General features: G+C 41.4%; 1 protein-coding gene and 1 pseudogene across 2 annotated transcripts in view; one reads left to right on the top strand and one right to left on the bottom strand.

The window, feature by feature from the left end:
* Positions 1-22221, top strand: part of MAPK1 (mitogen-activated protein kinase 1) — a 93496-nt gene that overhangs the window by 29527 nt on the left and 41748 nt on the right. The window lies entirely within an intron of this gene.
* On the bottom strand, positions 8479-8726 carry LOC136133015 (small ribosomal subunit protein eS27-like; annotated as a pseudogene).

The following is a 22221-nucleotide window of genomic DNA, read 5'->3' as shown; positions in this document are numbered from 1 at the left end:
TGGTCGCAGTGCACGGGCTTCTCATTGCGGTGGCTTCTCTTGTTGCAGAGTATGGGCTCTAGGCGTGTGGGCTTCAGTAGTTGTGGCACGCAGACTTCAGTAGTTGTGGCGCTCAGGCTTAGTTGCTCCACGGCATGTAGGATCTTCCCAGACCAAGGCTTGAACCTGTGTCCCCTGCCTTGGCAGGTGGATTCTTAACCACTGCATCACCAGGGAAGCCCTGGACTGTTATTTTTGTAGGCTGTCCCTCAGTTTGTGTTTATCTGATGGTTTTTCATGAATGGAATGAGATTATGCAGTTTTAACAGAAGTGATGTTGTGCCTTTCTTGATACATCACATCAGAGAGTTGGTGTTGTGGAGATATTTTATCTTTAGGGATGTTAACTTTAATCACCTGGTTAAGATGGGGTCCATCTATTTACCCCTTTGTAATTAATAAATATCTTAGAGGATGTACTTTGAGACTAAGCAGATGCCCTGTTTCTTCTCAGATTTCTACTCACTAGATTAAGCATCCATCCATGGACCTTTTTCTGAAAAAATTATTGTGGTATTTACCTAATGACAGTTTTTCTATTTTCCTCATTCCATCTGATTGGAGTGCATCTGTGAGAAAGAGCTATTCCTTCTCCCCTCTGATTTATTCACTTACTTATTTGTGTCAGTATGAACTCATGGGTATTTGTTCTATTCTGTAGGTTTGTAATCCAGTATTGTCATTTTTTATTTCAAATTGTTGCAGCTTCGACCTTTGTTTGCTCCTTCAGAGTAGAGTGACTGCTTTCAACAAACCCCACCCTTGTTTGAGTACCTTTTTAAGGGCAAAGTGTGCTCGTTGCTACTGGGGTGTAGTTGCTTCTAAGTCTTCTCAGTGAACAGAGCTGGGAAAATAGATGTGTGTACACCAACCCACACATACACACATCTGTATTTCTCTGTCTGTCTGTGTATATGCTAAAAACTATGAGTTCATACTGATGTCCCTGATTCCAATCCAACACCATGTGGTTTATTTTAGCCTTTCCTCTTGCTTGTATTCTTTCCCCAGCCTGGCTCTCATTATCTTCCATTTTGTTTGCTTATTTGTTCAGTCCCATTCTATTTATACATAAAGTAGATGCAGAATTGCTAACCCATATCCTTGTGAGAAACAAGTTCACTAATTAGATTACAGGATTTGTGTTCAGCCCTTTCCTGCTTTAACTTTACAGCATCCAGTTAAAATACTGTTTTCTAAAGTTGCTTAGGCTGGTTTCTAGTTCCTCATGCCCTTCAGTGTGGTTATGTCATTCATTTGTAATACAGTTAGGTTCATTTGTTACTGTTGGTGTTCCATTTGGGGTTCTTCCCGTATCCTCATTCTTGTTTCTTTAGTTTTTTGAATATGTGATATGACTGTGACTCTCGGAGTAAGAGCTACACACAAGGTATACTCAAGGAACAGTCCCTCCCTTCTCATCCCTACCACCCTGTTCCCATCCTCCCCTTCACCGCTTTCCCACTCATCCCCTGTATACAGTCGATCTCTTTAGTTCTGGGTTTATCCTTCCTATATTTCTGCTATACAGATATGCAGATACATTTATGTTTTTTTATAACCCTTCTTTCTTATATGAAGGGTAGCATAGTATAAATCTCTTTTATAATTTGCTTTTTTACTTAACATTGTATCTTGGAACCACTCCGTGTTAGTTTGTAGATCTTTTTCATTCCTTTTTTACAGCTGCATAGTACTCCACCATGTGAGTGTATCATAGTTCATTCAGCCTTTCTCCAGTGTATGGGTATTTAGGCTGCTGCTAGTATTTTGCGGTTACAAATAATGTTGCGGTGAATTACCTTGTGCTTATGTATTTTCATATCACTGGAGATGTATGTTTAGGGTAGAATCCTAGGAGTGGGATTGCTGAATCAAAAGGTGCAGATGTTTGATTTTGGTAAGGACTGTCCTACCAACCTGTCCAGAAGGGTTTATAACCTGTCTTCCCACCAGCAGTGTTTGAGAGTTAATTGCATATATTTTATGATGCATACATATGAATGATTATCAGATTTTGTTCAGGGTCTTCCTTTCCTTATCTACTTCCTCTTCTATCATGATGGGTTGGGGAAAGAAAAAAACAACTCCAACTGTAGAAGGTTTTTTATTGGAAAGAAGTAAAATTAGTTTTTCAGCTCTGACTGGAGATTTTTTTACTGGTATTTTAGAGTTATAATTGTATGTTACAGTTTTCTACTTTACCTAGTTTAGCATCTGTTGTGTAACATCTCACTGTCTGCTTAGTTGTGCGGGCAGTTCTTTTCAGTTTAGATAATAATGCTGTTTGCTTCCAGTTTAAACACTTTTCCGTCTTCCACAGGTCTGGGCGGGTGTTAATATTTCTGACGTTGGGGCAGTTCGTGAGAAACTTGCATTTTTTGACTGACCTAAAGTTTCCATGATGGGGATGATCATCCGAGCCTTTCTTTCTCTGACTTGACTCATTGGGGTACAGTTTACAAAGGTGAGCAAGGGTGGCCTTACGAAGTAGATCATCCTCTTTCGGACTGTAGCTCCCTTTCCTCCTGCTCCTTCTCCCCTGTACCCCCACCTTTATGGTTTCCTAATCTCCTAGTCCTGTCTGGCCTGGGTCTGGATCTGTCTGCTGACCTCTCCTGTCTTCTCTTGACGACTCCACTCCCATTTTACGAGAACCCAACTGTTTATTTTGTCTGATCTTACAGGCTGATGGTATATGCTAAAGAAAATTACTGAATTGTCACGATCGACACTACTAAAAATCTCTGGATTCTCATTCCTGCTGGTCTCCAGCATATCTTGTTACTTGTCCCCATTCAGACCCTGATCTCACCTCCCTCCCCTCATGTTGGGTTTGCTTTTTCATCTCCTGCCTTCAGGTCTGCTCTCCCACACCTCATTTACAGGACATATTTGCCTCATGTTTCAGAGGAGACAGGTTTTAGGTTTTGGCTCATCCTGATGAAGATGATCTAAATAGCCAGAACCTTCAAAATGAATAGGCTCCCTTGGGAAGCAGAATGCTTTCTGTATCGTGGTCAGTACGATGATTTTTGTTTTTGTCCTCATTGTCTGCCGTCCTCAGCTTCTTTTCAGTTGCCCCGTCAGAATCATGAGCCAAACCTTGGTTCATCACCAGCAAAAGGGCATAGCCAGTGGAGGACTACTGACCCTCGCATGGTGTAGTGGCTGAGAAACAAGGGTTTTGGAGGTCAGCACGCCTGGGATTAAATCCCAGTTCTGTTGGCTACTGGTTGTGTAATCAGAGACAAGTTACTTGACTCCTCCCTTCTGCCATAGTTTCTTCACCTGTAAAGTAGGGGCTGTGCTTTACCGCCATAGGTTTGTGGTGAAGACAGCAAGTAAAGGTTTTTCTGAAGCTCTCAGCACTGTGCTGAGGGCTCAGTGAGCGGTGGTCATTATGGTTACTGAGGTCCTCTCTCAGTGTCTCGCTCAACTTCAGGGCCAGAGGTGCACAGAGCTGCCTGGGCGGCTACCCGGAATGCATAGCACTGGAGGAGACTCAATGCTCTTAGTCTTGGTTCAATACGTCTGGCCGTTCTCAGAGCTCACCGCGAGCCAGCCCGACCTGGACCGTCCTAGAATTCTTGGCCAGTGAAGGCAGGAGAGAATAACTGAGGAGGAAGGAAATGTAAGGGGATGATCCACAAGTGAGTAGTAGCCCATCTGCTTCATCAGGGTCTCTCTCATGACAAGTTCAGAGCATAGGTGAACTCCAAAGTTCATTTCTAAAGAGTACTGCTTGGATTAGAGTACTGATTGGATCTGTTGCAGAGTACTAACTCTGACTTTGTGCTACTCTAGTGTGCTTCAAATAACAGAGTTTATGGTTGTGGGGTTTTAGGATGATGATAGTCACGGTACTAAATTCTGATGGGGTATCTTAGATCTAGTAATAGAGACGCATTTTTCCTATTAATCGGAGAGAAATGTTTTTCATACTTTTATCCTTTAATAATTTGTGTACTTGAGCCCACCAAAAAATTTGTAGAACCTTTACTGAGTATAAGTCACTACAAGTCTTCATCTTTCTATGGCTATATCTATGCATATATATGTATGTATGTACATTCAGTCATATAATTTGGGTGTGGGTTTTTTTCCAGTCTCTTGTATACATATAAAAAATTTTTAAAGAAGTTTTGCACTTACGTTTGGAAGAAGCCTGAACACAGAATAATGGTATTTTCTTTTTGTAACTTGGCCAACACTATCAGGGCAGACATACAGGGCATAGCCAAGCTAGGACTAAAACTCAGACCTCCTGATTTGAAGTCTAGGGTTTTTTTCTGATGTTACTTTCTTTTTATGGTTTCATTGGATAAATTAATAAAAAATAATAAAGTAATTAAAAATGACTTCCACTTTTTTGGGGATGGTCTAATATCTTTCAGGCTTTTCATCTGCTGTTTTTGCAATCTTCGTAACCCCATAGGCTTTCTTCATTTTTGAGTCAAGCAAATGGTTGCTCAGAGGTGTTGGGTAGTTCAGTGATGTCTCAGCTAGTAAGGGAATGGGCCAGAATTGGAACTCACCTGACTCTTTGGCCCCTGTTCTTTTATTGAAGAGATTAAAAAATGCCTATGTAGACAACCAAATTTGTTCAAGCTCTGGGCTGTATGGAGCACCTTTCCTAGAGAGGGTGCACATGTGTTCATGACATCAGGTTTTAAGTTGCAATATCTGAAGTATTATTGGAGCACTCAGTCTTAAAATAATGTAAAATTATGATGGTTTTACAGCTAAAATGACTTTAGCTTTTATTTGCTCACTGAATGGTTCGCACACTCTAAAGAAACCTTTGCACTGGCTTTCTTGGTTAGTAAATTATGAGAGAATCAGGCTAAAGGAACGAATACATTTTCTTTTAAAGCAGTCATTTGTATTATCTACCTACTTACTTTTGGAACATTAATTTGGATCAGTCTAACTTAGCATCTGAAGACAAGTTAATTTTTATCTGTGAAACAAAGTACTGTGGTTTTGTGTTCAGATAATTAAAGTTCACCGAAATGGGTAGCTTAGAGAACAGCTTAATAGCTTTCTCTAAAAATAACCCATTAACAGTTGATAGCATTTTAGTTGCTTAACAACGTGTACAGTATGTGGTGCTAATGCATGAGGAGATAGTTCCTTCATTAGACAAACTTTATTATCCACAGATATTATTGAGCCTCTGCTATGAAATGATTGTAATGACAGGGGGCTGGGGAGGATGGGGAGAAAGCCTGAACGTACCAGAAATGCTATATTTACGCCAAAGCCCCAGAAATGACTGTGGAAGCCTGGGCATTTATTCTAATGATGTTGCCATTGCTCAAAACCTGTTTGGAACACTTCCTATGAAATTGTCCTCAGTATGAGCATATGAACCATGAGAGAAAATCAGCCCCACAGTTTTGTAGCATAGCTCAATTTTTAAAAATCACCTTTTGAGGTATAATTTTTTTCTTTTTCTTTGCGGTACGCGGGCCTCTCACTGTTGTGGCCTCTCCCTTTGTGGAGCACAGGCTCCGGACGCGCAGGCTCAGTGGCCATGGCTCACGGGCCCGGCCGCTCCGCGGCATGTGGGATCTTCCTGGACCGGGGCACGAACCTGCATCCCCTGCATCGGCAGGCAGACTCTTAACCACTGCGCCACCAGAGAAGCCCTGAGGTATAATTTATATACAACAAAATGGACCTTTTCTTTGTGCAAAGTTCAGTTGAGTCTTGGCAAATATATACCCTGTGTAACCACCACCACGGTGGAGATACGGAACATTACATAACCCCGAAGAAGTACCCTCGTGCCCTTTGCTGTCAGTCTTCAGCTCAGGCAACCATGGATCCAGTTTTCTATCACTGTAAATCAGCCTCAGCTTACCTAGCGTTTCAGATAAATGGAATTTAGAAGTCTTTGCTCTTTTTTGCCTGGCCTTTTCACTTAGCATAGGGTTTTCCAGGTTCATCCTTGTTGTCGCATGTAGTCATTTCCCTTTTGTTGCTCAGTGCTCTTCCGTTGCACGGTGACACACAGTTTGTTTACTCTTTCCTTGTTGACGACTATTTGGGTTGTTGCAAGTTCGTGACTGTTATGAATAAAGCTCCTACAAACATTTGTATACAAGTCTCTATGGATGTATATTTTCTTTATTTTTTAATTGAAGTAATTTGACATACAATATTTTATTAGTTTCATGTGTACCACATAGTGGTTTGACATTTGTATACATTGCGAAATGATCACCACAATACGTACAGTTACCATCTGTCACCATACAAAGTCAATACAGTATCATTGACTGTATTCCCTATGTTGTACGTTGCATCCCCGTGACTTAATTATTTTATACCTGTAAGTTTGTACCTCTTGACCCCCTTTACCTGTTTCCTCCCCATCCCTACCCCCTACCCCTCTGGCAACCACATGGGTTTTGTTTTGTTTTTTAGATTCCATGTATAAGTGACATGTGGTATTTGTCTTTCTCTGTCTGACTTATTTCACTTAGTGTAATGCCCTCAAGGTCCGTCCATGTTGTGGCAGATGACAAGATTTCTTTCATTTTTACAGCTGACTGGTATTCCATTGTACACGTATACTACGTCTTCTTTATCCATTCATCCATTAGTGGACACCTAGGTTGTGTCCGTATCTTGGCTGTTGTCATAGACATATATTTTCATTTCTCTTGAGTAAATAATTAGGAGTAGAACTGCTGGGTTGTATGGTGAGTGTGCATTTAACTTTTCAGAAACCACCAAGCCTTTTCATAGTGATTGTACCATTTTGTAGTTCCACCTGCAGGGTATGAGAGTTCTAGCTTTTCTACATCCTCATCAGCACTTGGTATGGTCATTCTTTTTCATTTTAGCCATTCTAATGGGTATGTTATGTGATTTTAATTTACATTTCCCTTATGACATCATTCATCTTTGTATGTGTGTATTGTCACACAAAAAGTGTCTGTTCTTTTGCCTATTTAAAATTTTGGGTTGTTTGTCTTATTTTGAAGTTGTAAGAGTTCTTTATATACTCTAAATACAAGTCCTACATGTTGCAAATTTTTTCTCCCATATGCACAGCTCATTTTTGACCTTGACAGTATTATCTGGCCTGTTCACCCACCTTGCTCACTAGATCCCAGTCAGCACCTTTCCTTTTCAATCTCAGTAACTCCTCCTGTCTCCACTGTCGTCATCTTGTACACTCCAGAGGCTTTACCACTGCCCTTAGAGGTGTGCTGCTTTTTCTTTTTGTGAGTATTTTACTGATTTGAGAGTGCTGCTGGTTCACAGTGCCCTTGAGTCTAGGATGCCGAATGTCCTGCAGTAGGCGGCATGATTTCGTACAATGAACTGACTGGCTTAAAATGCCAGTTATGTGCTTGTTGCTTAGTCCAAGCCACTACCATCTCTTACTGGTGCTATTGCAGTGTTTCAAATGGTTTCTTTTTTCACTCTTTCCTTTTTACAATTTATTCTTCATATCACAGCTGGAGAGAGCATTTACAAATATAAATTGGGTACTTTTAGTCCTTCCTTAAAGTGGAAGTGCACTTAAGATGAGTCTTAAACCCTTAGCACAACTTCCAGGTCACAGCCTCATCCTGAGCCATGTGCTCTTGGCTTGGTATGTGCCCGCCACCAAGTAGCCTTCTTTGGGGTCCACAGATTCACCTGCCTAACCTCTCTCTGTTCAGAAGAACACTTGCCTTCTCAGCTACCCCTCACCTGGCTAATTCCAGCCTGTCCTTCAGGTCTCTGTTTTAAATGCCACTTCCTTAGAGAGGAAGAGCCTTCCCTGAGCCCCTAATTTAAACCAAGTTCTCTAGTTATCCATGATGATGTTAATTATAGCATTTGCATTTTTTCTTAGTATCTATCATAATTTATCTATGTCTCCTTACCCCACCCCCCCTTTTCTTCTTTTTTGGCCTTGCCACGCATCTTGTGGGATCTTAGTTCCCTGACCAGGAATTGAACCTGTGCCCCCTGCTGCACTAGACCACCAGGGAAGTCCCCTAATACATGTCTCTTTATATTTCCCCCATGTTGTATAAAGTTTATGAGAGTAAGGAGCTTTCTGTTTTCGCTGTAGTATCCATAGCGCTTAACAATGTAGACGATTAATGAATACCTGATAAAATTGATTTTGACATTTGAATGGTTTTAAGTTTATTCATTGTGCCTCCTTCAAGATCCCAACTGACATTTTTTCTCTTGAGTACAAACTTCTATGTACTAGTTTTCTGTCTCTGCCATTTGCACTGAATCTGTAAATTGCCCTGATAATAAGAGTTCTTAATCTTTTTTGTGTCATGGATCTTTCAGGCAGTCAGTGAAACCTGTGGCTCCTTCTCAGATTAGTGGGTTGTTTTTTGTTTTGGCTTGTTTTTTTTAATCCAAAATATGTTTATTGGGATCGTTTCCCATTCATCTTGATTCAGGGTGCTTTTAGTGCTGCTTCCAACTGAAGGAGCATCCTTCTGTAAGCCTTGCTTTTTCGTCCTGTAGGCTGGCAGAGGACATTAGAGCAGCCAACACATAAAACTACTGTTTGTGCCTGGCTAGAGATGGTGGTGGTTTTATAGCATCCTGGGCATTTCACATCCATGAAGTAGGAGGTGGGGCTCTGCAGCAGGTGCTTCTTGTTGTGTGTCCTATTCTGGCGAGGGACGCAGGAGATCCTTTGTGAGAGGCATGGTCTCCTGAGGAGGTCCTCACTGCCAGATCAGAGTAGTGGTCTTAAGTGAATAGAATAAATTATGTAAGGTTACCAAGGAAATCGGTTATGTTGAAGTACTGTTTTAGAAAATACATCTTTAATGTGTGTGCTTCTTTTTTTTTTTTTTTTAGAAACTTATCTGGTCTTTTTTTTTTTTAATTTATTTATTCATTTATTTATTTTTGGCTGTGTTGGGTCTTCGTTTCTGTGCGAGGGCTTTCTCTAGTTGTGGCAAGCGGGGGCCACTCTTCATCGCGGTGCGCGGGCCTCTCACTGTTGCGGCCTCTCTTGCTGCGGAGCACAGGCTCCAGACGCGCAGAGCTCAGTATTTGTAGCTCACAGGCCCAGCTGCTCCGTGGCACGTGGGATCTTCCCAGACCAGGGCTTGAACCCGTGTCCCCTGCATTGGCAGGCAGACTCTCAACCACTGCGCCACCAGGGAAGCCCCTGTGCTTCTTTATTAATGCCTTAAATAGCAAGATCAAGCAGCAGATGTGATAACTACTGTAATTTCAAAGTAGTGAGACATATAAATATTTCGAGAATTACAACTGTAGGCTTTTTACTGGTCTTAATATTTCTGTTTAGCCTCCTTCAGTCTCTGGAAATACCTGTATTTCTGATAGTGTCATTCTCGTGGCTGGAGAATTCTTTCTGTTATCAGAATAAAGTACAGATTTGGGAATTGTCTTTACTAAAGGAATTTAGAGCCTGAACCAAGATGGTGGAGTAGAAGGACGTGCTCTCACTCCCTCTTGTCAGAACACCAGAATCACAACTAGCTGCGGGACAGTCATTGACAGGAAGACACTGGAACTCACCAAAAAAGATACCCCGCATCAAAAGACAAAGAAGCAGCCACAGTGAGACGGTAGGAGGGGCACAATCACAGTAAAATCAAATCCCATAACTGCTGGGTGGGTGACTCCAGACTCATCCACCAGAAGACCAGAGAACACTTATACCACAGAAGTCCACCCACTGGAGTGAGGGTTCTGAGCCCCACGTCAGGCTTCCCAACCTGGGGATCCGGCAACGGGAGGAGGAATTCCTAGAGAATCAGACTTTGAAGGCTAGTGGGATTTGATTGCAGGACTTCGACAGGACTGGGGGAAACAGAGACTCCACTCTTGGAGGGCACACACAAAGTAGTGTGTGCATTGGGACCCAGGGGAAAGAGTGACCCAAGGGAAGACTGAACCAGACCTACCTGCTAGTGTTGGAGGGTCTCCTGCAGAGGCGGGGGGTGGCTGTGGCTCACTGTGGGGACAAGGACACTGACAGCAGAAGTTCTGGGAAGTACTTCTTGGCGTGAGCCCTCTCAGAGTCAGCCATTAGCCCCACCAACGAGGCCAGGTAGGCTCCAGTGTTGGGTTGCCTCAGGCCAAACAACCAACAGGAGGGAACCCAGCCCCAACCAACATCAGTCAAGCAGATTAAAGTTTTACTGAGCTCTGCCTACCAGAGCAACAGTCAGCTCTACCCACCACCAGTCCCTCCCATCAGGAAACTTGCACAAGCCTCTTAGATAGCCTCATCCACCAGAAGGCAGACAGCAGAAGCAAGAAGAACTACAATCCTGCAGCCTGTAGAACAAAACCACATTCACAGAAAGATAGACGATGAAAAGGCAGAAGACTATGTACTAGATGAAGGAACAAGATAAAACCCCAGAAAAACAACTAAATAAAGTGGAGACAGGCAACCTTCCAGAAAAAGAATTCACAATAACGATAGTGAAGATGATCCAGGACCTGGGAAAAAGAATGGAGGCAAAGATCGAGAAGATGCAAGAAATGTTTAACAAAGACCTAGAAGAATTAAAGAACAAACAAACAGAGATGAACAATACAATAACTGAAATGAAAACTACACTAGAAGGAATCAATAGCAGAACAACTGAGGTGGAAGAACAGATAAGTGACCTGGAAGACAGAATGGTGGAATTCACTGCTGCGGAACAGGATAGAGAAAAAAGAATGAAAAGAAATGAAGACACAGCCTAAGAGACCTCTGGGACAACATTAAACACAACAACATTCGCATTATAGGGATCCCAGAAAGAGAAGAGAGAGAGAAAGGACCAGAGAAAATATTTGAGGAGATTATAGTTGAAAACTTCCCTAACATGGGAAAGGAAGTAGCCACCCAAGCCCAGGAAGCACAGAGAGTCCCATACAGGATAAACCCAAGGAGAAACACGCCGAGACACATGGTAATCAAATTAGCAAAAATTAAAGACAAAGAAAAATTATTGAAAGCAGCAAGGGAAAAATGACAAATAACATACAAGGGAATGCCCATAAGATTAACAGCTGATTTCTCAGCAGAAACTCTACAAGCCAGAAGGGAGTGGCATGATATACTTAAAGTGATGGAAGGGAAGAACCTACAACCAAGATTACTCTACCCAGCAAGGATCTCATTCACATTCGATGGAGAAATCAAAAGCTTTACAGACAAGCAAAAGCTAAGAGAACTCAGCACCACCAAACCAGCTCTACAACGAAAGCTAAAGGGACTTCTCTAAGTGGGAAACACAAGAGAAGAAAAGGCCCTACAAAAACAAACCCAAAACAATTAAGAAAATGGTCATAGGAACATACATATCGATAATTACCTTAAACATGAATGGATTAAATGCTCCAACCAAAAGACACAGGCTTGCTGAATGGATACAAAGACAAGACCCATCTATATGCTGTCTACAAGAGACCCACTTCAGACCTAGGGACACATACAGACTGAAAGTGAGGGGGTGGAAAAAGGTATTCAATGCAAATGGAAATCAAAAGAAAGCTGTAGTAGCAATACTCAATATCAGATAAAATACACTTTAAAGAATGTTACAGGAGACAAGGAGGGACACTACATAATGATCAAGAGGTCCATCCAAGAAGATATGACAATTACAAATATATGTTTACCCAACATAGGAGGACCTCAATACATAAAGCAACTACTAACAGCTATAAAAGGAAATCGACAGTAACACAATTAATAGTGGGGGACTTTAACACCTCGCTTATACCAATGGACAGATCATCCAGACACAAAAGAAATAAGGAAACACAAGCTTTAATTTAAATGACACAATAGACCAGATAGATTTAATTGATAATTCTAGGACATTCCATCCAAAAACAGCAGATTACACTTTCTTCTCAAGTGCGCACAGAACATTCTCCGGGATAGATCACATCTTGGTCGCAAATCAAGCTTCAGTAAATTTAAGAAAATTGAAATCGTATCAAGCATCTTTTCTGACCACAACACTATGAGATTAGAAATCAATTACAGGGGAAAAAACATAAAAAACACAAACACATGGAGGCTAAACAATACGTTACTAAATAACCAAGAGATCACTGAAGAAATCAAAGAGGAAATCAAAAAGTACTTAGAAGGCTTCACTGGTGGCGCAGTGGTTGAGAGTCCGCCTGACGATGCAGGGGACGCGGGTTCGTGCCCTGATCTGGGAGTATCCCATGTGCCGCGGAGCAGCTGGACACGTGGGCCATGGCCGCTGAGCCTGTGCATCCAGAGCCTGTGCTCCGCAACAGGAGGGGCCACAGTGGTGAGAGGCCTGCATACCGCAAAAAAAACCAACAAAAAAACAAAAAAACCTAGAGACAAATGACAACGAAAACACAATGATCCAAAACGTATGGCATGCGGCAAAAACAATCATAAGAGGGAAGTTTATAGCTATACAAGCCTATCTCAAGAAACAAGAAAAATCTCAAATAAACGATCTAACCTTACACCTAAAGGAGCTAGAGAAAGAAGAACAAACAAAACCCAAAGTTAGCAGAAGGAAAGAAATCATAAAGATCAGAGAAGAAATAAATGAAATAGAAACAAAGAAAACAATAGCAAAGACCAATAAAACTAAAAGCTGGTTCTTTGAGAAGATAAACAAAATTGATAAACCATTAGCCAGACTCATCAAGAAAAAGAGGGAGAGGACTCAAATCCATAAAATTAGAAATGAAAAAGGAGAAGTTACAACAGACACCGCAGAAATACAAAGCATCCTAAGAGACTACTATAAGCAACTCTATGCCAATAAAATGGACAACCTGGAAGAAATGGACAAATTCTTAGAAAGGTATAACCTTCCAAGACTGAACCAGGAAGAAATAGAAAATATGAACAGACCAATCACAAGTAATGAAATTGAAACCGTGATTAAAAATCTTCCAACAAATGAAAGTCCAGGACCAGATGGCTCCACAGGTGAATTCTATCAAACGTTTAGAGAAGAGCTAACCCATCCTTCTCAAACTCTTCCAAAAAACTGCAGAGGAAGGAACACTCCCAAACTCTATGAAGCCACCATCACCCTGATAACCAAAACCAGACAAAGATACTACAAAAAAAGAAAATTACAGACCAGTATCACTGATGAATATAGTTGCAAAAATCCTCAACAAAATGCTAGCAAACAGGGGCTTCCCTGGTGGCGCACTGGTTGAGAGTCCGCCTTCCGATGCAGGGGACACGGGTTCGTGCGCCGGTCCGGGAGGATCCCGCATGCCGTGGAGCGGCTGGGCCCGTGAGCCATGGCCGCTGAGCCTGCGCTTCCGGAGCCTGTGCTCCGCAATGGGAGAGGCCGCAACAGTGAGAGGCCCATGTACCGCAAAAAAATAAAAATAAAAATGCTTAAAAAAAAAAAAAAATACTAGCAAACAGAATCCAACAGCACATTACAAGGATCATACACCATGATCAAGTGGGATTTATCCCAGGGATGCAAGGATTCTTCAGTATATGCAAATCAGTCAATGTGATACACTACATGAACAAATTGAAGAAGAAAAACCATATAATCATCTCAATAGATGCAGAAAAAAATTTCTGACAAAATTCAACACCAATTTATGCTAAAAAACCCTCCAGAAAGTGGGCATAGAGGGAACCTACCTCAACATAATAAAGGCCATATACAACAAACCCACAGCAAACATCATTCTCAATGGTGAAAAACTGAAAGCATTTCCTCTAAGATCAGGAATGAGACAAGGATATCCACTCTCATCACTATTATTCAACATAGTTTTGGAAGTCCTAGCCATGGCAATCAGAGAAGAAAAATAAAAGGAATGCAAATTGGAAAAGAAGAAGTAAAACTGTCACTGTTTGCAGATGACATGATACTATGCATAGAGAATGCCACCAGAAAACTACTAGAGCTGATCAATGAATTTGGTAAAGTTGCAGGATACAAAATTAATGCACAGAAATCTCTTGTATTCCTATACACTAATGATGAAACATCTGAAAGAGAAATTAAGGAGACACTCCCAGTTACCATTGCAAAAAGAATAAAATGCCTAGGAATAAACCTACCTAGGGAGACAAAAGACCTGTGTGCAGAAAACTATAAGACTGATGAAAGAAATTAAAGATGATACCAACAGATGGAGAGACATACCATGATCTTGGGTTGGAAGAATCAATATTGTGAAGATGACTATACTACCCAAAGCTATCTACAGTCAATGCAATCCCTGTCAAATTACCCATGGCATTTTTTACGGAACTAGAACAAAAAATCTTAAAATTTGTATGGCGACACAAAAGACCTCGAATAGCCAAAACAGTCTTGAGGGAAAAAAACGGAGCTGGAGGAATCAGACTCCCTGACTTCAGACTATACTACAAAGCTGCAGTCATCAAGACAATATGGTACTGGTACAAAAACCGAAACACAGATCAATGGAACAAGATAGAAAGCCTAGAAATAAACCCATGCACCTCTGGTCAACTAATCTATGAGAAAGGAGGCAAGGATATACAATGGAGAAAAGACAGTCTCTTCAATAAGTAGTGCTGGCAAAACATGTAAAAAAATGAAATCAGAACACTTCCTAACACCATACACAAAAATAAACTCAAAATGGATTCGAGACCTAAATGTAAGACGGGACACTGTAAAACTCTTGGAGGAAAACATAGAAAGAACACTCTTTGACATAAATCACAGCAAGATTTTTTTTTTGATCCACCTCCTAGAGTAATGGAAATAAAAACAAAAATAAACAAATGGGACCTAATGAAACTTCAAAGTTTTTTGCACAGCAAAGGAAACCATAAACAAGATGAAAAGACAACCCTCAGAATGGGAGAAAATACTTGCAGATGAATCAACGGACAGAGGATTAATCTCCAAAATATATAAACAGCTCATGCAGCTCAATATTAAGAAAACAAACAGCCCAATCCAAAAATGGGCAGAAGACCTAAATAGACATTTCTCTAAAGAAGACATACAGATGGCCAAGAAGCACATGAAAAGCTGCTCAGCATCACTAATTACCAGAGAAATGCAAATCAAAACTACAATGAGGGATCACCTCACACCAGTTAGAATGGGCATCATCAGAAAATCTACAAACAACAAATGCTGGAGAGGGTGTGGAGAAAAGGGAACCCTCCTGCACTGTTGGTGGGAATGTAAATTGATACAGCCACTATGGAGAACAGTATGGAGGTTCCTTAAAAATCTAAAAATAGAATTACCATATGATCCAGCAATCCCGCTACTGGGCATATACCCAGAGAAAACCGTAATTCAAAAAGACACGTGCACCCCAATGTTCATTGCAGCACTATTTACAATAGCCAGGTCATGGAAGCAACCTAGATGCCCATCGACAGACGAATGGATAAAGAAGATGTGGTACATATATACAGTGGAATATTACTCAGCTATAAAAAGGAAAGAAGTTGGGTCATTTGTTGAGACGTGGATGGATCTAGAGACTGTCATACAGAGTGAATTAAGTCAGAAAGAGAAAAACAAATATCGTATATTAACGTGTATATGTGGGACCTAGAAAAATGGTACAGGTGAACCTGTTTGCAGAGCAGAAATTGAGACACAGATGTAGAGAACAAACATATGGACACCAAGGGGGGAAAGCTGCAGGGGTGGGGGTGGTGAGATGAATTGGGCAGTTGGGATTGACATGTATACACTGATGTGTATAAAATTGATGACTAATAACCTGCTGTATAAAAAAATAAATAAAATTTTAAAATTAAAAAAAAAGAATAAAGTACAGATTTCTCAGCTTTCTTTGTGTGACCTTTTGCTTTTCGCCCAGATGAGCTCTAAACTCCAGCTGTACTGGACAGCTTTGCACTTGTACCCAGCCTTCCATGCTTTAGTTCCTGTGGCTACTTCCTTCTGCAAGCCTTTCCTCATAGACTGCCTATTAAACCCTGCTGTGCTTTCTAACCCACCTTAAATAAATACCACCTTCTGAAAGAGGTTCACAGATATTAACATAGAGCAATGTCTGACACATAGTAAACACTCAATAAGTTGTAGATATTATTAAATAAGAATTGTTCATAAGATTTCTTTTTATTATCACCACCCAACTATAAATATCTTGAGTGATGTCCATATAAGAAACAAGACAACACAATATATCAGTAATTGTGAGTAAACATGATGTAAAGTGAAAATATGCCTCATATGTAATATACATCAAAAATAAAAGTCTTGACCTGGGGGAAACAAGACTTGAAAGTGCTGCATCAACCCTGTTAACTGTTGTTGCTGTTTGCACTGTAGTAAGTATGACTTTGAGAGGAGGAGGTGTGATCAGGAGTCGAGGGTGTGAAGAATTGGCAGTACAAGCCAGCCCTGTGGGTGGCTCCTCACACCCCACAGCCTTGGAGTGTGTGTGAGAATGCAGTAGCCAAATTGGAAGTGGAGCTGGTGTGGGCACCACCAGCACTGGAGAGTAGTGACCATGCTGAGCACCCTGCTATCAGGGCCATGGACAGACCCAGATATACCTAGAAAAAAAGCAGGAAAGTTCAGGATGACGGGGGAATGTCAATTTTATGAGACACGATCAGAGAACTTCTAACAGTGAAAGGGATCTATACCACAAGAGTAAAGCTATTCAAATGAATAGTCTTAAGAATAAAGGTTCTTTCCTAAACTCTAATAACCAAATAACTAGAAATCCTGAAATTTTGGAATAATGCTTTTTTAAAGAATAAAGGGTACAGCTTTCGTGGAGCAATTTGGAGCAGGCCTTTTTTTCCCTTCACATGCAAGACTGCTGTCATTCCAGCTGGCAAACGTAGTAGATTTGAAATGGCTCCTCTGTTTCTCAGAGTCCATAATATATCAAATTATTTCTGTATGTCCAAGTGGGAATCCGAAAATAATTCTTTTATAATCTCAGAGCTTAATACCATAGGTATCTGAATGCAGCTTCTCTCAGCTAATACTTGGGCATCAGCATAAGTTTTCACTCTCTGTTGTAATGACAATCTCAGCTACTAAGTGGTGCCTGTTGCTAAGTTGGAAACCAGTGTAGAGAGAGCACTTGTATGTTTCTTTTTTCCTTGACATTTAACACTTTTCTAGAAATATTTACTTTCCCTCGCATTTTGTACATGTGAAGTTGTTAGACTCCAATTAAATGTATGTTAATCTCCTTGACCTTGTCCCACAACTCGCTGGTGCTCTGTTACCCCCGATGTCTCCATTGCATTACATTTTGGCTAGATTCTACTGCTGTGTCTTCTAGGTCACCAGGTTTTTCTTCAGTGTATAATCTCTTGCTAATTTCAACCATTGTATTTTTTTCATCTCTAGAAGTTCATTTTGAGTCTTTTTTATACCTTCCACTTCTCTCTTTATATTGTGCTCTACGTTCACGAGCATATGGAGTATATTTATACCAGTACACATGATTGTCTACTAATTCTATCATCTCTACTTCCTAGGTATGTTTTTTTATTGGCTTTTCTCTTCATTATAGATTGTATTTTCCTGCTTTTTTGTTTTGTGGCTGTTTTTACTGATTTACAGTATTTCAGATGTACAGCAAAGTGATTCATTATATTCAATATTTATATTTTTTTCAGATTCTTTTCCATTATAGGTTATTGCAAGGTATTGAATATAGTTCCTGGGTTTTTTTTATTTTTTGCGGGGAGGGGGGGGTTTGGATGTTGATTGGATGCAAGACACTGGATTTTACATTGAGTGCTAGGGCTTTTTTTGGTATTTCTTTAAATACTTTGGGACTTTTTTTTCTGGGATGCAGTTAAGTTACTTGGAACACTTTGATCCCTTGAAAGCTCTCTTTTAAGCATTTTAGCTCTCTTTTAGGCATTTAGTCCAGAATAGCCTTTAGTCAAAGACTAATTTAGCCCCAGTACTGAGTCAACACCTTTCTGAGGACTCAGTTTTTTGTCCTGGTATGAGGAGGTCTTTACTGGAAAAGTGGTAGAAGAGGAACTGTTCCCAGCCTTTTTCCACATGGATTAGTCCATCTGCTCCTCTCTGGTGGCTCCTTCCCCAGCCTTGGAATTTGATCATGCACAAGCTCTGATCATTATCAGCTGGACACTCAGAGGGAACCCTCTGCGGATCTCCCCAACCTTCTCTGAAGTTCTCCTCTCCTGTACTCAGCCGCAGAAATTCTGAGTTGGACTCTCCAGATCTCGAATTCTGTCTCAACTCAGGGAGACTACCAGGCTCCATTTGGGTTTCCCTTCTCTTTACTGAAACCTGGTAACTCCAAGCTGTAAGCTGGGGCAGTCACAGGGCTCAGCTTGCCGGCCTGTGTTGCCTGTTGCTGGGTGTCAGAAAACTGTTATTTCATAAATACTGTCTGGTTTTTTAAGTTAAGAAGCAAAAGCCTGTGAAGGTATTTAGAACTTTAGGAACTCATTTAAAAACTCAAGTTATTTCCTTCAAGCTGCCTTATCTTATATTACCTACCCCTCACTGGTTATTTTTTTCTCCCAATAGAATAGACAGAAATAGTAAGACAAAATACAATTTAAATTACATTTTAAATCACTCATGGTCCCATCATCCTAGCTTGTTCTGTATATTGCCTCTTCTAGATAAATATTTTTAAGCTGCAGTCTGTTGGTTTATTTTGAATCTTACCTTTAGTTAATACAATCTTCATACTTAGTTTAATGGCTGCATATATAAATATTATATATGTTATATATATTTATATATATATTATATATAAATATTCCATAATGTATTAATCCTTATGTTTGGCAATACAGGTTTTGTTCTTTTAGGTAGTTTTGCAGTAAATACCTTCAAATATCATCCCTATTCTTAAGGATGCTCAAAGGGAGAAAGGCAGGTGGGATGATGTTCAGTCTGCAGTGAGATTTAGCCTATATTGGGTATTTAGTAAATGTTTGTCAAATGATTGAGGTGGAACATAACTTAAAGTTCAATTAGGTAAAGTTTTCAGTTACCTTTTTAGGAATATTTTTGTTCCATTGGGCATTCATTTTTATTTTTATGGGGGGTTAAAGTAGATAATTATGAAATGTTTATGTTTCCTTCTACTTATTAAATTAAGCCCATATTTTCTACATGTTAATTATAATTATGTCATCAATTTTGGAGGTATAATTTAGTGGAAGACCTTCTTCAGATAAACTTTTATGTTGGAATAATTTTAGGTTTACAGAAAAGTTGCCAGGATAGTGCAGAGGGTTCCCGTAAGCCCCCACCCAGTTTCTGTTTCCCTTGATATTAACATCTTACATTACTGTATGCGCTTATCAAAACTGAGAAACCAGCATTAGTATAAAGAAATTTCAGACTTTACTTGGAATTTGCTTTTCCACTGATTTCCTTTTTCTGTTCCAGGATCCAATCCAGGGTACTACATGCATTTAGTTGTTATGTCTGCCTGTCTCTCTCTGACTGTTTTCTCACTTTTCTTTTCATGACTTAAAGAGTACTCATCAAGTATTTTGTAGAATATCCCTCAACTTGGGTTTGTCTGATGTTCTTCTCACTGTTAGCCTGGGGTTACAGGTTTGGGGAAAGAAAATCACAGAGATGAGCTGCCTTTCTCGCCTCATCCTATCAGGGAGTCACAGTGTCCACATGACGTCACTGGTAGTGGTAACTGATCGCCTGGTGGAGGTGGTATCTGCCAGGCTTCTCCACTGTAAAGTTACTGTCCTTCCCTCTTCACATGCTGTTCTTTTGTTTTTGTTTCTTGTGGTATGCAGGCCTCTCACTGTTGGCCTCTCCCGTTGCGGAGCACAGGCTCCAGACGGGCAGCTCAGCGGCCATGGCTCACAGGCCCAGCCACTCTGCGGCATGTGGGATCTTCCCGGACTGGGGCACGAACCCGTGTCCCCTGCATTGGCAGGCGGGCTCTCAACCACTGCGCCACCAGGGAAGCCCACATTCTGTTGTTTTGAAGCAAGTCTCTAAGTTCAGCCTGCCTGAAAGGTGTGGGGGCTGGGAGAGATTGAGTCCCACCTCCTGGAGGGGAGAGGATCTACACATATTACTCCAAGTTCTTCTGTTAGGAGGATTTGTCTCTTCTCCTCCACTGTTTGTTTCTCCCCTGTGAATTTGGTTACAGCTGCTAGAAAGAAGACATAAGTGATTTAGAACGTATAGTTCTGCCATTGAGGAATATAGTCTAATTGAATGGAGAGCATTTGAACAGGACCAAGCTGGGAAACATGAGGTTTATGAAGTAGGCACTACTTCTTGAGTTGCCTGTGGCCACTTTCTCCAAAGCTGTGGCTCCACCATCGTTCCAAGTTGGCTAAGACGGCTCCTGCCTGGTGCACTCCCCTCCCCATTCCATTCCTTCAATAAACTACTACGTGAGGGAACTTCATAAAAATATCGCCATGCTTAAAATCCCTGCCTAACATCTTTTGGTGCCTCCCCAGCGTAAAATTGTAGATATTTAAGCATGGCCTGGTTCCTGCTTATGCCTCCGGCTTCAACCCCATCCGTGTCCCCTTGGGTCCCACTCTCTTGCTGCAGGTTCCCGCAGGCCTCTGTAGCTTTGCATGCACCTCTGCTTTGCCTGAAGTGTGTGCTGCCTTCTCACACCTGCCTAGTTTTGGGGAGTCGTCTTTTCACCCCACCTGGTCCGCCAGCCTTTGACCCACCCACTGCTTTCATAACAGCCTGTGCCTTTTGGTTGTTCCCTTGGATTTGCCAGTCATTCTCCTCCTCACCTTCTTTAAAAGTAGTCACCTGTGCTGCTTCCACTCCTGTCCCCACTCCTCTCCACTTACTGCCACCCAGGGTACCACACATCAGCTGATTGCAGATTCATTGAATGCTTTCCAATTGTTGTGAAGCATTCTTGTTTGGAACTCTTTATAATCTTGGCTTCTGAAACACCACTCTCCCCTGGTGCTTATAGGTACTTCCTCACTCTCTAGCTGGTTCCTCCTCCTCTGTCTGCTCCTGAGTTCTGTCATCAGACCTGTTTTCTCCACTTATCTCTCCTCAGTAGTTCAACCCTCTGTGGCTTCCGTTAAAAATTCCTATATCTTACTCCTAACCTTGTTCTCTCTTTAATGCTGCTAGAAGTGCAGAGCCATCCGAATCACCTGCAAGCCTCCTCAGATCTTTAAATCAGGAAGTACAAGACTGTCATTGTCTTCCCCTACCCCCACCTTCATTTTGTGCCTCCCAAACCCAGGCCTGCCCCTCATGTTTTGTTTGCAAGGCCTGGGTCAGGAATACAAATGGAGCATCACATACCATATAAATCAAACTAAGAAACAAGAAATGTATTCTCACCCCCGAGACATAAACTTTCTTAAAGACCTGGAAGATCAGGTTCAAATTGAAAAATCTTGGGCTTTTTAGAGTTGGGTGTCAGCAGTTTGAGGAGAGCAGGCCTCCAGCATAGCCCTCTTCTCTTCCCAGCCAGTGCTGTGCCCCCCCCAACCCCCATGAGCTGGAGCTTGTGGACCCCCAGCCCAACAGTTCACGCACCATGTATACCCTGCAGATAGCTCCCCTTGGCCACCGCTTGTGGTACACACCCTGGAGGAGCATTCTGCTCACCGCCTTGGGATTCTGGGGCTCCTGATGGCACATTCTCCGGACCCAGTAATCACCACTGGGTGAGGAGGTGCCTGATTGGGTGAGGACCAGCTGTCCCCGTAGATGGCCTGATTGTTTTCCTCTCCACATGTTGCCTCTCGCCTTCTCTGTGCCCTTGCTCCTCTTTCAAAAGCCTGCTCATCTTTCAGGGTATGGTTTCTACAGGCCTCATCTTCTTTTAATCCTCTCTTTGTTGCCCTTATTTGGACTTAATCTACCCAGCTTCTCCTTGGGTTTCAGAAGTGCTTTACTGTGATAAAAGCAGTGCATGCTGTCTGTTCCTGTTTCCTTCCCTCACTAAATTGCCAGTTTTTTAAGAGCAGGATCGCTGATTGGCTTTGCCCCCAGTACTAACACGAAGTCTCAGAAGTGGGAAGAGCTTGACAAGTGTGGCTTGAATCCACTGCAGCTCTGGCGTCACCCTCCTGTTGTTGTGGTAACCCTGTCAAAACAGGAAATGAGGTTAGTTTAGCATGACTTGTTCATAATTGACTCATGCTGGTTCCCTTTTCTTCCCTAAACGATCACAAAATGTCTGTTAAATAATCTACTCCAGAATTCTGTGGGCTTCTAC

This window comes from Phocoena phocoena, chromosome 13 (genome assembly GCF_963924675.1).
Source record: "Phocoena phocoena chromosome 13, mPhoPho1.1, whole genome shotgun sequence".
Classification (NCBI taxonomy): Eukaryota; Metazoa; Chordata; class Mammalia; order Artiodactyla; family Phocoenidae; genus Phocoena; species Phocoena phocoena.
The sequence above is the reverse complement of the archived record's forward strand: the minus strand, read 5'-3'. Positions and strand labels throughout refer to the sequence as shown.